The sequence below is a fragment of the Syngnathus acus genome, chromosome 6, assembly GCF_901709675.1.
Source record: "Syngnathus acus chromosome 6, fSynAcu1.2, whole genome shotgun sequence".
Lineage (NCBI taxonomy): Eukaryota > Metazoa > Chordata > Actinopteri > Syngnathiformes > Syngnathidae > Syngnathus > Syngnathus acus.
The window spans coordinates 16,088,693-16,103,445 of NC_051092.1; the positions used below are offsets into that span (position 1 = coordinate 16,088,693).

At 55.4% G+C, this 14,753-nt stretch overlaps 2 protein-coding genes across 5 annotated transcripts in view; both read left to right on the forward strand.

Annotated features, from left to right (window-relative positions):
• adat1 (adenosine deaminase tRNA specific 1) overlaps positions 1 to 14,753 on the forward strand; it is a 525,603-nt gene that overhangs the window by 240,749 nt on the left and 270,101 nt on the right. The gene's annotated exons all lie outside the window — the stretch shown is intronic.
• The window catches only part of exoc3l1 (exocyst complex component 3-like 1), a 490,744-nt gene that overhangs the window by 19,363 nt on the left and 456,628 nt on the right, over positions 1 to 14,753 (forward strand). The window lies entirely within an intron of this gene.

Sequence of the window (14,753 nt, forward strand, 5' to 3'; positions counted from 1 at the left end):
GGACTTTTTTTTTTTTAGCCGCCCGAGCGCGGTTCTGTCCCTGAGTTTCCGCCGAGCGCGGTTCTGTCCCTGAGTTGCCGCAGTTTGCGGTTCTGTCCCTGAGTTGCCGCCGTTTGCGGTTCTGTTTCCCCGGGTTGCCGCCCGAGTGCGGTTCTGTCCCCCAAATTGCTGCCGATTGCGCGTCAGGCCCCCAGTGTGTGCCGCGATTGTGGCCCTGGGCCCCTGACCGCCGCTGCGTGCAGTTCTGTCCCCCAAGTTGCTGCCGATTGTGCGTCAGGCCCCCAGTGTGTGCCGCGATTGTGGCCCTGGGCCCCTGACCGCCGCTGCGTGCAGTTCTGTCCCCCAAATTGCTGCCGGTTGTGCGTCAGGCCCCCAGTGTGTCCCGCGATTGTGGCCCTGGGCCCCTGACCGCCGCTGCGTGCAGTTCTGTTCCCCAAGTTGCCGCCCGAGTGCGGTTCGGTTCCCCTCGTCGCCGCCCGAGTGCGGTTCGGTTCCCCTCGTCGCCGCCCAAGTGCGGTTCGGTTCCCCTCGTCGCCGCCCGAGTGCGGTTCGGTTCCCCAAGTCGCCGCCCGAGTGCGGTTCGGTTCCCCAAGTCGCCGCCCGAGTGCGGCGCGGTTCGGTTCCCCAAGTCGCCGCCCGAGTGCGGTGCGGTTCGGTTCTCCTCGTCGCCGCCCGAGTGCGGTTCGGTTCCCCTCGTCGCCGCCCGAGTGCGGTTCGGTTCCCCTCGTCGCCGCCCGAGTGCGGTGCGGTTCCCCTCGTCGCCGCCCGAGTGCGGTTCGGTTCCCCAAGTCGCCGCCCGAGTGCGGTTCGGTTCCCCAAGTCTCCGCCCGAGTGCGGCGCGGTTCGGTTCCCCGAGTGCGGCGCGGTTCGGTTCCCCGAGTGCGGTGCGGTTCGGTTCTCCTCGTCGCCGCCCGAGTGCGGTTCGGTTCCCCTCGTCGCCGCCCGAGTGCGGTTCGGTTCCCCTCGTCGCCGCCCGAGTGCGGTGCGGTTCCCCTCGTCGCCGCCCGAGTGCGGTTCTGTGCCCCAAGTCGCCATCGTGCGCGGTTCAGGCTATTTCAGAGACCAGCAGGGTCGTCTGGACTGGTGCGCTGTATTCAATATAAGCCGCACTGGACTATAAGCCCCCTCCGTGGGTCGTCACGGAGTGGAGGGGTTTGCGTGCCCCTATGATCCTAGGAGCCATGTTGTCTGGGGCTTCATGCCCCTGGTAGGGTCACCCATGGCAAACGGGTCCTAGGTGAGGGGCCAGACAAAGCACGGCTCACATTAGCCCCTTATGATGCAAAAAATAAATGGATCTCGTTTTCCCTCGCCCGGACGCGGGTCACCGGGGCCCCCCTCTGGAGCCAGGCCTGGAGGCGGGGCTCGAAGTCGAGCGTCTGGTGGCCGGACCTTCGCCCATGGGCCCCGGCCGGGCACAGCCCGAAAAGGAAACGTGGGTCCCCCTTCCCATGGGCTCACCACCTGTGGGAGGGGCCAAAGGGGTCGGGTGCAGTGCAAGCTGGGCGGCGGCCAAAGGCAGGGACCTTGGCGGTCTGATCCCCGGCTGCAGAATCTGGCTCTTGGGACATGGAATGTCACCTCTCTGGCTGGAAAGGAGCCCGAGCTGGTGTGCGAGGCAGAAAAGTTCCGACTAGATATAGTCGGACTTGCCTCCACGCACAGTTTGGGTTCCGGTACAAGCCCTCTCGAGAGGGGCTGGACTCTCTTCCACTCTGGAGTTGCCCACGGTGAGAGGCGTCGAGCAGGTGTGGGTATACTCATTGCCCCCCGGCTGGGCGCCTGCACATTGAGGTTCACCCCGGTGAACGAGAGGGTAGCCTCCCTCCGCCTTCGGGTGGGGGGACGGGTCCTGACTGTTGTTTGTGTCTATGCACCAAACGGCAGCTCAGAGTACCCACACTTCTTGGAGTCCCTGGAGGAAGTGCTGGAGAGCGCTCCTTCTGGGGACTCCATCGTTCTACTGGGTGACTTCAATGCTCACGTGGGCAATGACAGTGAGACCTGGAAGGGCGTGATTGGGAGGAACGGCCCCCCCGATCTGAACCCGAGCGGTGTTCTATTATTGGACTTCTGTGCTCGACACGGGTTTTCTATAATGAACACCATGTTCAAACATAAGGGTGTCCATGTGTGCACTTAGCACCAGGACACCCTCGGCCGCAGTTCGATGATCGACTTTGTAGTCGTGTCATCGGATTTGCGGCCGCATGTTTTGGACACTCGGGCAAAGAGAGGGGCGGAGCAGTCAACTGATCACCACCTGGTGGTGGGTTGGCTCCGATGGTGGGGGAAGATGCCGGTCCGACCTGGCAGACCCAAACGTTCTGTGAGGGTCTGCTGGGAACGTCTGGCGGAATCCCCTGTCAGGAAGAGCTTCAACTCCCACCTCGAGCAGAGCTTTTCCCACGTCCCAGGGGAGGCGGGGGACATTGAGTCCGAGTGGACCTTGTTCCGCGCCTCCATTGTTGAGGCGGCCGACCGGAGCTGTGGCCGTAAGGTCATTGGGGCCTGTCGTGGCGGCAATCCCCGAACCCGCTGGTGGACACCGGCGGTAAGGGATGCCGTCAAGCTGAAGAAGGAGTCCTATCGGGCTGTTTTGGCCTGCGGGACTCCGGAGGCAGCTGACAGGTACCGGATGGCCAAGCGGAACACGGCTTCGGCGGTTGCTGAGGCAAAAACCCGGGCGTGGGAGGAGTTTGGCGAGGCCATGGAGAATGACTTCCGGACGGCTTCGAGGAAATTCTGGTCCACCATCCGGCGTCTCAGGAGGGGGAAGCAGTGCAACGTCAACACTGTTTACAGTGGAGATGGCGTGCTGCTGACCTCGACTCGAGACGTCGTGTGTCGGTGGGGAGAATACTTCGAAGACCTCCTCAATTCCACCTACACGCCTTCCATTGTGGAAGCAGGGCCTGGGGACTCTGAGGCGGACTCTCCAATCTCTGGGGTCGAAGTCACTGAGGTAGTTAAAAAACTCCTCGGTGGCAAGGCCCCGGGGGTGGATGAGATCCGCCCGGATTTCTTAAGGGCTCTGGATGTTGTGGGGCTGTCATGGCTGACACATCTCTACAACATCGCGTGGACATCGGGGACAGTGCCTCTGGATTGGCAGACTGGGGTGATGGTTCCCCTCTTTAAGAAGGGGGACCGGAGGGTGTGTTCCAATTACAGGGGAATTACACTCCTCAGCCTCCCTGGTAAGGTCTATTCAGGGGTGCTGGAGAGGAGGGTCCGTCGGGAGGTCGAACCTCGGATTCAGGAGGAACAGTGTGGCTTTCGTCCTGGCCGTGGAACAGTGGACCAGCTCTTCACCCTCAGCAGGATCCTCGAGGGTGCATGGGAGTTCGCCCAACCAGTCCACATGTGTTTTGTGGACTTGGAGAAAGCGTTCGACCGTGTCCCTCGGGAGGTTCTGTGGGTGGTGCTTCGGGAGTACGGGGTACCGAGCCAACTGATAAGGGCGGTTCGGTCCCTGTATCACCGATGCCAGAGTTTGGTCCGCATTTCCGGCAGTAAGTCGGATTCGTTCCCAGTGAGGGTTGGACTGTTATTCTGTTCATAATTTTTATGGACAGAATTTCTAGGCGCAGCCGAGGCGTTGAGGGTGTCCGGTTTGGGGACCTCAGCATCGCGTCTCTGCTTTTTGCAGACGACGTGGTGCTGTTGGATTCTTCAGGCCGTGATCTCCAGCTCTCACTCGAGCGGTTCGCAGCCGAGTGTGAAGCGGTCGGGATGAGGGTCAGCACCTCCAAATCCGAGTCCATGGTTGGAAAAGGGTGGAATGCCCTCTCCGGATCGGGGATGAGATCCTGCCCCAAGTGGAGGAGTTTAAGTATCTTGGGGTCTTGTTCACGAGTGAGGGGAGGATGGAGCGCGAGATCGACAGGCGGATCGGTGCAGCGTCGGCAGTAATGCGGACTCTGTACCGGTCCGTCGTGGTAAAGAGAGAGCTGAGCCAAAAGGCAAAGCTCTCAATTTACCGGTCGATTTACGCTCCTACCCTCACCTATGGTCACGAGCTATGGGTCGTGACCGAAAGAACGAGATCCCGGATACAAGCGGCCGAAATGAGTTTTCTCCGCAGGATGACCGGGCTCTCCCTTAGAGATAGGGTGAGAAGTTCGGTCATCCGGGAGAGACTCGGAGTAGAGTCGCTACTCCTCCACGTTGAGAGGAGCCAGATGAGGTGGCTCGGGCATCTCATTAGGATGCCTCCTGGACGCCTCCCTGGGGAGGTGTTCCGGGCATGTCCCACCGGTAGGAGACCCCGGGGACGACCCAGGACGCGCTGGAGAGACTATGTCTCTCAGCTGGCCTGGGAACGCCTTGGGATCCCCCGGGATGAGCTAGATGAAGTGGCTGGGGAGAGGGAAGTCTGGGAGTCCCTCCTGAAGCTGCTGCCCCCGCAACCCGACCCCGGATAAACGGAAGTTGGTTGTCGCTGGTGTACCTAATACGGTGGCCTCTCTTGGATCAAACCAATTGGCTTGCGTCCAGTCACCAATGAAAGATGGCGGCGCACGCAGTTGCAGCGGCTCAGTGCTCTCCCGATCTACGCATTGTTTGTTTTTTGTTAGTGTTTGTACCCACTGTATGTCAATCATACACCACCTACAACCGGCAGGAGCTCCTCAGGATAGGTGTTTGCTGCGAGTTGAGTGTCGCAGCGGAGTTTCACCGCTCGAAAAACATACCGGAGGATATCATCAGGCGCCCCGGCTCCCCTTGGATCACCATCCCCGCTGGGAGGAAGCGAAGGCAGCGCAGAGAGAGGAGGCAAAAACGAGGCTGCAGGGCCGGCGCGCTAACCAGGCTACGGAAGCAGCCGTTCAAACCACCGCTCCCTAGCCTGTTTCTTACCAACGCCAGGTCTATTGCTAACAAAATGGATGAACTAAGGCTACAGATGTCTGCGAACCAGACCGTGAAGGACTGCTGCATGGTACTGATCACCGAAACCTGGCTTCATCCACTCATACCGGACTCTGCTATCGAGCTAGCAGGATACACCACACAGCGTCATGACAGGACTGAGAACTCCGGTAAGAGCAAGGGGGGAGGGCTCTGTATGTACGTCAATAACAACTGGTGTACTAATATGGTGACTGTAGACAGTCACTGCTGCCCGGACCTGGAGTACGTGACTATTAAATGCAGGCCCTTTTACCTCCCTCGTGAATTTACCGTAGTCATGACGACTGTTGTTTACATACCTCCGGAGGCTAATGCTAAGCTAGCTATCGGACTATTACATGGCAGTATTAGCAGCCAGCTGAGCAGATATCCTGACGCAGTCCACATCATGGCAGGGGACTTTAATCATGTAGATTTGAAAGCAGCACTCCCTAGTTTCCATCAGCATGTTAAATGTGCCACTAGAGGAGTAAACACTCTGGACAAGGTCTACTCCAACATCAAGCTAGGCTACAGGGCAAAACAGCTACCTCACCTGGGCCAGTCTGACCATATGTCACTGCTATTAATCCCGGCATATACCACCATCAGGAAATCAGCTCCTATCATCACTAAAACTGTTAAAACCTGGCCTAATGACGCCTCTCAGCAGTTGCAGGACTGCTTCGACAGGACTAACTGGGACATCTTCGAACACCGGGACTTGAACGTGTTCACAGACAGTGTTCTGTGTTATATCAAGCACTGCACAGACACTGTCACAATGGACAAACTTATACGGATATACCCCAACCAGAAGCCCTGGATGACCCGGGAGGTCCTTCGGCTGCTGGAGGAGAGGGACACCGCCCTGTCCCTCAGGTCTGAGGACGGGGCTCTCTACAGCACAGCCAGAGCCAACCTGAGGAGAGGCATCAGAGAGGCCCAGCTTGCCTACAAGAAGAGGATTGAGGATCACCTGGACAGCAACAACAGCAAGCAGGTGTGGCAGGGAGTCCAGCATCTCACCAACTACAGAACCACCATCGGAGCTGCTGAAGGGGACGCCTCACTGGCAGAGGTCCTCAATACCTTCTTCGCCCGGTTCGAGTCCGAGCCACCTGAAGGGGCCACATCACATCCCACAGACCGCAGCAGCTTCACCCTCAGAGTGAAGGAGCACGAGGTGAGGCGCACGCTGCGGACCATCAACCCGAGGAAGGCTGTGGGTCCTGACGGCGTCACTGGGCGTGTCCTGAAGGACTGCGCAGATCAGCTGGCTGGGGTCTTCACAAAGATTTTCAACCAGTCCCTTACTGAGTCCACTGTCCCATCCTGTTTAAAATCCTCCACTATAGTCCCCCTGCCCAAGAAACGCCACATCACCAGCCTCAATGACTACCGGCCAGTCGCACTCACCCCGGTGGTCATGAAGTGCTTTGAAAAGCTGGTACGGGGTCACATCACAGCACTCCTGTTCAGAGGTTTTGACCCCCACCAGTTTGCCTACAGGGCAAATAGATCCACAGAGGACGCAGTAGCTACAGCCCTCCACGCTGCACTGTCCCACCTGGAGCAGCCGGGGAGCTATGTGCGGATGCTCTTCGTGGACTTTAGCTCTGCTTTTAACACCATCCTCCCCCACAGACTGGTGGACATACTGGAGGGCCTGGGACTTCCACATAATACTTGCAGGTGGATTAAGAGCTTCCTGACGGGTCGCAGCCAGAGGGTGAAAGTGGGCCGTCATACATCCACACCTCTCAGTCTTGGTACCGGCTCCCCACAGGGCTGCGTACTGAGCCCACTGCTTTACACGCTCTACACACATGCATGCACCCCCGCCCACCGCAGCAACACCATTGTGAAATTTGCGGATGACACAACCGTGGTGGGGCTCATCTCAAAGGGGGATGAGTCTGCCTACAGGGACGAAGTGGTCCAGCTATCGGAGTGGTGCGGAGAGAACAATCTGCTCCTAAACACGGCTAAAACCCAAGAACTGGTCATTGATTTTAGGAGGAAAAATAAAACGGACATTCCACCACTCATCATCGACGGGGTCTGTGTGAAGAGGGTGTCCTCCTTCCGCTACCTGGGAGTCCACATCGAGGAGGACTTCACCTGGGGCGTGAACACCTCTGAGCTGCTTAAAAAGGCCCAACAGAGACTCTACTTTTTAAGGGTGCTGAGGAGGCACAGCATTACACGGAGACTGCTGGTGTCCTTCTATCGCTGCTCCATAGAAAGCACTTTAACGTACTGTATATGTGTTTGGTACTCCAGCTGCACTGCTGCTCAGAGGAAAAAGCTCCAAGGGGTCATCAACACAGCACAGAAGATCATTGGCTGCCCTCTCGCCACACTGGAAGACCTACACAGAACCCGCTGTCTCAAAAAAACACAGAACATTCTGAAGGACACTTCCCACCCTGGCCACTCCCTTTTCGAACTGTTGCCATCAGGCAGACGCTACAGATTAATTAGGTCGAGGACTAGCAGATTCGCCAACAGTTTTTACCCTACAGCGGTAGTCACATTGAATGCAGCTAAACGTAAATGATTATGTCTGTGTATGTTCTTCTGTGGGTTTTCATCTTGTTTTTTTCATCTTTTTATTCTATTTATTCTATATATTTTTTATCGCATGCGCGGATCGGTTGGCACTTTTTAAATTTCGTTGTACATGTGACAATGACAATAAAGATCTATTCTATTCTATTCTAAGAAGATGGATGGATGGATGGATGGATGGATGGATGGATGGATGGATGGATGGATGGATGGATGGATGGATGGATGGATGGATGGATGGATGGACTATAAGCCGCAGGGTTCAAAATTTGAGAAAAAAGTTGCGCCTTATAGTCCGAAATATACGGTACACACTACACTACACTACACTACATTGTTATATTAGGCCTCTTAATAATTAGATAGCTGACTTAAACTAGGCTGTTCTGTTACTGTGACCTTTCCTAATGGTTTGGCATCTTATCTACTCTTGGCACACTTAGTTGATTTCAGCCAGACCAGTCCAGACGACCCCACTGGTCTGTGATATAGCCTGAACCGCGCTCGGCGGCAACTCGGGGAAACAGAACCGCAATCGGCGGCAACTTCGGGAAACAGAACCGCAATCGGCGGCTATTCGGGGACAGACCCGCACACGGCGGAAACTCAGGGACAGAACTGCACTCGGCGGCGTTCAGGGGCCCAGGGCCACACTCGCGGCACACACTGGGGACCTGAACCGCAATCGGCAGCAACTTGGGGGACAGAACTGCACTCGGCGGCGTTCAGGGGCCCAGGGCCACAATCGCGGCACACACTGGGGACCTGAACCGCAATCGGCAGCAACTTGGGGAACAGAACTGCACTCAGCGGCGTTCAGGGGCCCAGGGCCACAATCGCGGCACACACTGGGGACCTGACCCGCAATCGGCAACAACTTGGGGGACAGAACTGCACTCGGCGCCGTTCAGGGGCCCAGGGCCACAATCGCGGCACACACTGGGGACCTGAACCGCAATCGGCAACAACTTGGGGGACAGAACCACACTCGAGCGGCAACTTGGGGCACAGAACCGCACTCGGGCGGCAACTTGGGGCACAGAGCAGAACTCGGGCGGCAACTTGGGGAACAGAACCGCACTCGGGCGGCAACTTGGGGAACAGAACCGCACTCGGGCGGCAACTTGGGGAACAGAACCGCACTCGGGCAGCAACTTGGGGCACAGAACCGTACTCGGGCGGCAACTTGGGGAGACAGAACCGCACTCGGGCGGCAACTCACACAGAACCGCACTCGGGTGGCAACTCACACAGAACCGCACTCGGGCGGCAACTCACACAGAACCGCACTCGGGCGGCTAATAAAAGTCATCGCCGCAATCAGCGGCATTTGAAAGTCCGGACCGCGATCAGCGGCATTTGGAAGGCGGAGCTGTGGCAGCAGCAAGAGCCACCACGCGCCGCAGCAGTGGGAGTGGGGCCAGGGACGATCGCGGGTCCTGCAACGCTGAGGTGGAGTCCGATGGCGGCCGCGGGTCCGGCGTCGCGGCAGCGAAGACCGATGACGGTCGCGGAGCCGATGGCGCCGGGAGGAACTCCGATGGCGGCCGCGAGTCCAGCGTCGCTGGAGCAAGGTCCGATGGCGGCTGCGAAGCCCATGGCGCTGGAACATGCTTGGACGACGGACGTGGATCGGGCGTCGCAGCGGGAGCTGATGGGGAAGGTCCAAGCGCTGGTCGCTGTGATGGTCGGATCATTCTGTCCTGGATCGGAATGGACATGGAGCAGGGCGACCAAATGCAGCTTGGACCAGGGTTTATTGGAGAACTCAAAAGGCAAACTGACACGACTTAACAAAACAATAACTTGAGTGACTGACCGGGACGTGAAACAGGAAGACAGGAGGGCATGACGACAGCAAGACCGTACGACAACAGGAACCAAAAAGGCAACATGACAGTAACAACAACAAACAATGATCCGACAGGGAGTGACACAGACAAGACTTAAATACAAGACAGGTAACAAGAGGCAGGTGAGAATGATCACACTAATCATGGGCACACAGGAGGGGAGGGGCGAGCACACAGACAGAAACTATGGACATGAGCACACAGAAGGGGAGGGGCGAGCACACAGACATGATCGGGGACGAGTCGTGACACCTACATTAAAAGACAAACCTTAACCACAAGCTCAGTGCTCTCACTAATTCAACGTAATGGTGAGTTTTATTCTTATGTTGTTTATACCTGTTTTTATGCCAGTCGTATCATTTTATTTCATCTTATTTATATACTTATTATAAATGTATTATTTATTTATATAGTATATATATTTAGTTATATAAAGACACATAACCGGTCCGTGGCGCAAAAAATGTTGGGGACCACTGGTCTAGAGTATAATAGGAGGATTCCTGGAGGTGGGCGCAATCTTTCAAAAAAGGCTTCACGGCGTGGTTTGATCTTTCTGGTATCCAATAAATAGTTCAACTGTGTGTGTGTGTGCGTGTGCTTGTGTATGTGCGTGTTTGTATTTTTTATGCTTTTTATTACAAAATCAGCGTTAACAGAGTTAACATGTGCAGCTCCTATACAGGCAGTGAGAAAGCACAAGACTTTCCATTGTTCATGCCAACATGACATGACCTAGAAACAGATGTGTCTTCCATCCATCCATCCATCCATCCATCCATCCATCCATCCATCCATCCATCCATCCATCCATCCATCCATCCATCCATCCATCTTCTTCCGCTTATCCGGGGTCGGGTCGCGGGGTCAGCAGCTTCAGGAGGGACTCCTAGACTTCCCTCTCCCCAGCCACTTCATCCAGCTCATCCCAAGGCGTTCCCAGGCCAGCTGAGAGACATAGTCTCTCCAGCGCGTCCTGGGTCATCCCCGGGGTCTCCTACCGGTGGGACATGCCCGGTACACCTCCCCAGGGAGGCGTCCAGGAGGCATCCTGATGAGATATCCGAGCCACCTCATCTGGCTCTTCTCAACGTGGAGGAGTAGCGACTCTACTCCGAGTCTCTCCCGGATGACCGAGCTTCTCACCCTATCTCTAAGGGAGACCCCGGACATCCTGCGGAGAAAACTCATTTCGGCCGCTTGTATCCGGGATCTCGTTCTTTCGGTCACGACCCATAGCTCGTGACCATAGGTGAGGGCAGGAGCGTAGATCGACCGGTAAATTGAGAGCTTTGCCTTTTGGCTCAGCTCTCTCTTTACCACGACGGACTGGTACAGAGTCCGCATTACTGCCGATGCTGCACCGATCCGCCTGTCGATCTCGCACTCCATCCTCCCCTCACTCGTGAACAAGACCCCAAGATACTTAAACTCCTCCACTTGGGGCAGGATCTCATCCCCGATCCGGAGAGGGCATTCCACCCTTTTCCGATCGAGGACCATGGACTCGGATTTGGAGGCGCTGACCCTCATCTCGACCGCTTCACACCCGGCTGCGAACCGCTCTAGTGAGAGCTGGAGATCACGGCCTGAAGAAGCCAACAGCACCACGTCGTCTGCAAAAAGCAGAGACGCGATGCTGAGGTCCCCAAACCGGACACCCTCAACGCCTCGGCTGCGCCTAGAAATTCTGTCCATAAAAATTATGAACAGAATCGGTGACAAAGGGCAGCCTTGGCTGGAGTCCAACCCTCACTGGGAACGAATCCGACTTACTGCCGGAAATGCGGACCAAACTCTGGCATCGGTGATACAGGGACCGAACCGCCCTTATCAGTTGGCTCGGTACCCCGTACTCCCGAAGCACCACCCACAGAACCTCCCGAGGGACACGGTCGAACGCCTTCTCCAAGTCCACAAAACACATGTGGACTGGTTGGGCGAACTCCCATGCACCCTCGAGGATCCTGCTGAGGGTGAAGAGCTGGTCCACTGTTCCACGGCCAGGACGAAAGCCACACTGCTCCTCCTGAATCCGAGGTTTGACCTCCCGACGGACCCTCCTCTCCAGCACCCCTGAATAGACCTTACCAGGGAGGCTGAGGAGTGTAATTCCCCTGTAATTGGAACACACCCTCCGGTCCCCCTTCTTAAAGAGGGGAACCACCACCCCAGTCTGCCAATCCAGAGGCACTGTCCCCGATGTCCACACAATGTTGTGTCAGCCATGACAGCCCCACAACATCCAGAGCCCTTAAGAACTCCGGGCGGATCTCATCCACCCCCGGGTCCTTGCCACCGAGGAGTTTTTTAACTACCTCAGTGACTTCGACCCCAGAGATTGGAGAGTCCGCCTCAGAGTCCCCAGGCCCTGCTTCCACAATGGAAGGCGTGTAGGTGGAATTGAGGAGGTCTTAGAAGTATTCTCCCCACCGACACACGACGTCCCGAGTCGAGGTCAGCAGCACGCCATCCCCACTGTAAACAGTGTTGACGTTGCACTGCTTCCCCCTCCTGAGACGCCGGATGGTGGACCAGAATTTACTCTAAGCCGTCCGGAAGTCATTCTCCATGGCCTCGCCAAACTCCTCCCACGCCCGGGTTTTTGCATCAGCAACCGCCGAAGCCGCGTTCCGCTTGGCCATCCGGTACCTGTCAGCTGCCTCCGGAGTCCCGCAGGCCAAAACGACCCGATAGGACTCCTTCTTCAGCTTGACGGCATCCCTTACCGCAGGTGTCCACCAGCGGGTTCGGGGATTGCCGCCACGACAGGCACCAATGACCTTACGGCCACAGCTCCGGTCGGCCGCCTCAACAATGGAGGCGCGGAACAAGGTCCACTCAGACTCAATGTCCCCCGCCTCCCCCGTGGGAAAGCTCTGCCGAAGGTGGGAGTTGAAGCTCTTCCTGACAGGGGATTCTGCCAGACGTTCCCAGCAGACCCTCACAGAGCGTTTGGGTCTGCCAGGTCGGACGGGCATCTTCCCCCACCATCGGAGCCAACCCACCACCAGGTGGTGATCAGTTGACAGCTCCGCCCCTCTCTTCGCCCGAGTGTCCAAAACATGCGGCCGCAAATCCAATGACACGACTACAAAGTCGATCATCGAACTGCGGCCTAGGGTGTCCTGGTGCCAAGTGCACACATGGATACCCTTATGTTTGAACATGGTGTTCGTTATAGAAAATCCGTGTCGAGCACAGAAGTCCAATAATAGAACACCGCTCGGGTTCAGATCGGAGGGGCCGTTCCTCCCAATCACGCCCTTCAAGGTCTCACTGTCATTGCCCACGTGAGCATTGAAGTCACCCAGTAGAACGATGGAGTCCCCAGAAGGAGCGCTCTCCAGCACTTCCTCCAGGGACTCCAAGAAGGGTGGGTACTCTAAGCTGCCGTTTGGTGCATAAACACAAACAACAGTCAGGACCCGTCCCTCCACCCGAAGGCGGAGGGAGGCTACCCTCTCGTTCACCGGGGTGAACCCCAATGTGCAGACGCCCAGCCGGGGGGCAATAGGTATACCCACACCTGCTCGACGCCTCTCACCGTGGGCAACTCCAGAGTGGAAGAGAGTCCAGCCCCTCTCGAGAGGGCTTGTACTGGAACCCAAACTGTGCATGGAGGCAAGTCCGACTATGTCTAGTCGGAACTTTTCTGCCTCGCACACCAGCTCGGGCTCCTTTCCAGCCAGGTGAGGTGAATTCCATGTCCCAAGAGCCAGCTTCTGCAGCCGGGGATCAGACCGCCAAGGTCCCTGGCTTTGGCCGCCGCCCAGCTTACACTGCACCCGACCCCTTTGGCCCCAGGCCTGGCTCCAGAGGTGGGCCCCGGTGACCCGCGTCCGGGCGAGGGAAAACGAAGTCCATTTATTTTATTCATCATAAGGGGCTAGTGTGAGCCGTGCTTTGTCTGGCCCCTCACCTAGGACCCGTTTGCCATGGGTGACCCTACCAGGGGCATGAAGCCCCAGACAACATGGCTCCTAGGATCATAGGGGCACGCAAACCCCTCCACCACGATAAGGTGACGACTCACGGAGGGGCTTATGTGTCTAATTGCTCTTTATTCGACAAGCCACAAATTAGTCACAGCGACTGTAGAAGACAATTATACAATGTAATCAATGGTAAACTTCTTTGATTTAATTTTGTTGCAGGTTTGGTCATCACGTATGCAACCATCTGATCAGTACGATAATACTCTAAGAGTATTTTTCTGTTCACTGTGGCTCGGATGAAGTGATACTTAAACGTCCACATCCTTACACCTCTGTCGATTGACAAAATTTTTGGCCAAAGCAACCGGACCTTGGTTGTCCTCAAATACCTAATGCATACTGGTATTTATCAGACTGTGCAAGATACAGACACTGCTGGATAGTAGTTGCCTGTGCAATGTACTCAAACTCACAAGTGGACAGTGGCTGCTTTTTAGTTTACCATGATACAAGAGCACTGCCTACAGACAGGCCGACACCATAACCAGATGTACTGTCTGCAGCCCAGTCTGCATCACTGTATGCATGTATACCGAGGCCCTTGTCATTTTTCCTGTAACATAATTTCTTGTCATTTGTGCCTTTCAGTACATGCTTAACTGTACCATTGTTGTTCAGTTGGTTCTGTAAAGTATGATGACAATTTGCTAACTATAAAACTCAAATCAAATCTGGTACAGACAGTCAAATAGAGGAGCCATTCCACTGCCTCTCTGTATTTTTTTAACATCACTGTACAGTGGCGAGTTATCCTGTATAGTTCAGTTTTGATTCACATGGTGTGGATCTAGGTTTACAATTGTGCATATCAAATCGTTCCAGATTTTTTTTAACATACTGGGCTTGTGACATTATTACACAGTTGTTATTCTGGTTAAAATTAATGCCTAGAAAATGTCCAAGTTTACCCAAATCTTGCATTCTAAACCTTGTTGTTTAACTCAACAGTTAGGCTTAGTACAGGGGTGTCAAACTCCTTTCCTCGGGGGCCGAATCCCTACATGTTTTCCAAGTTTCCCTTGTTAAACACACCTGATTCAAATGACCAGTTCGTCCTCACTTTCACAGGAGCCTGATTAATTGAATCAGGTGTGTTTAACGAGGGAAACTTGGAAAACATGTAGGGATTCGGCCCCCGAGGAAAGGATCTTGACACCCCTGGCTTAGTATGTCCCCAAATAGTATGTACCGTAATTTTCGGACTATAAGTCGCGGTTTTTTTTCATAGTTTGGGTGGGGGGGCGACTTATACTCAGGAGCGACTTATATACATATATATGTTTTTTTTTCACTTTTTTGGGCATTTTATGGCTGGTGCGACTTATACTCCGGTGCGATTTATAGTCCGAAAATTACGGTATTCTAATTCTACACTTAATTCCCATCAAAATGATGTATAATACAGGGAACTACCCCAACAAATGATAAA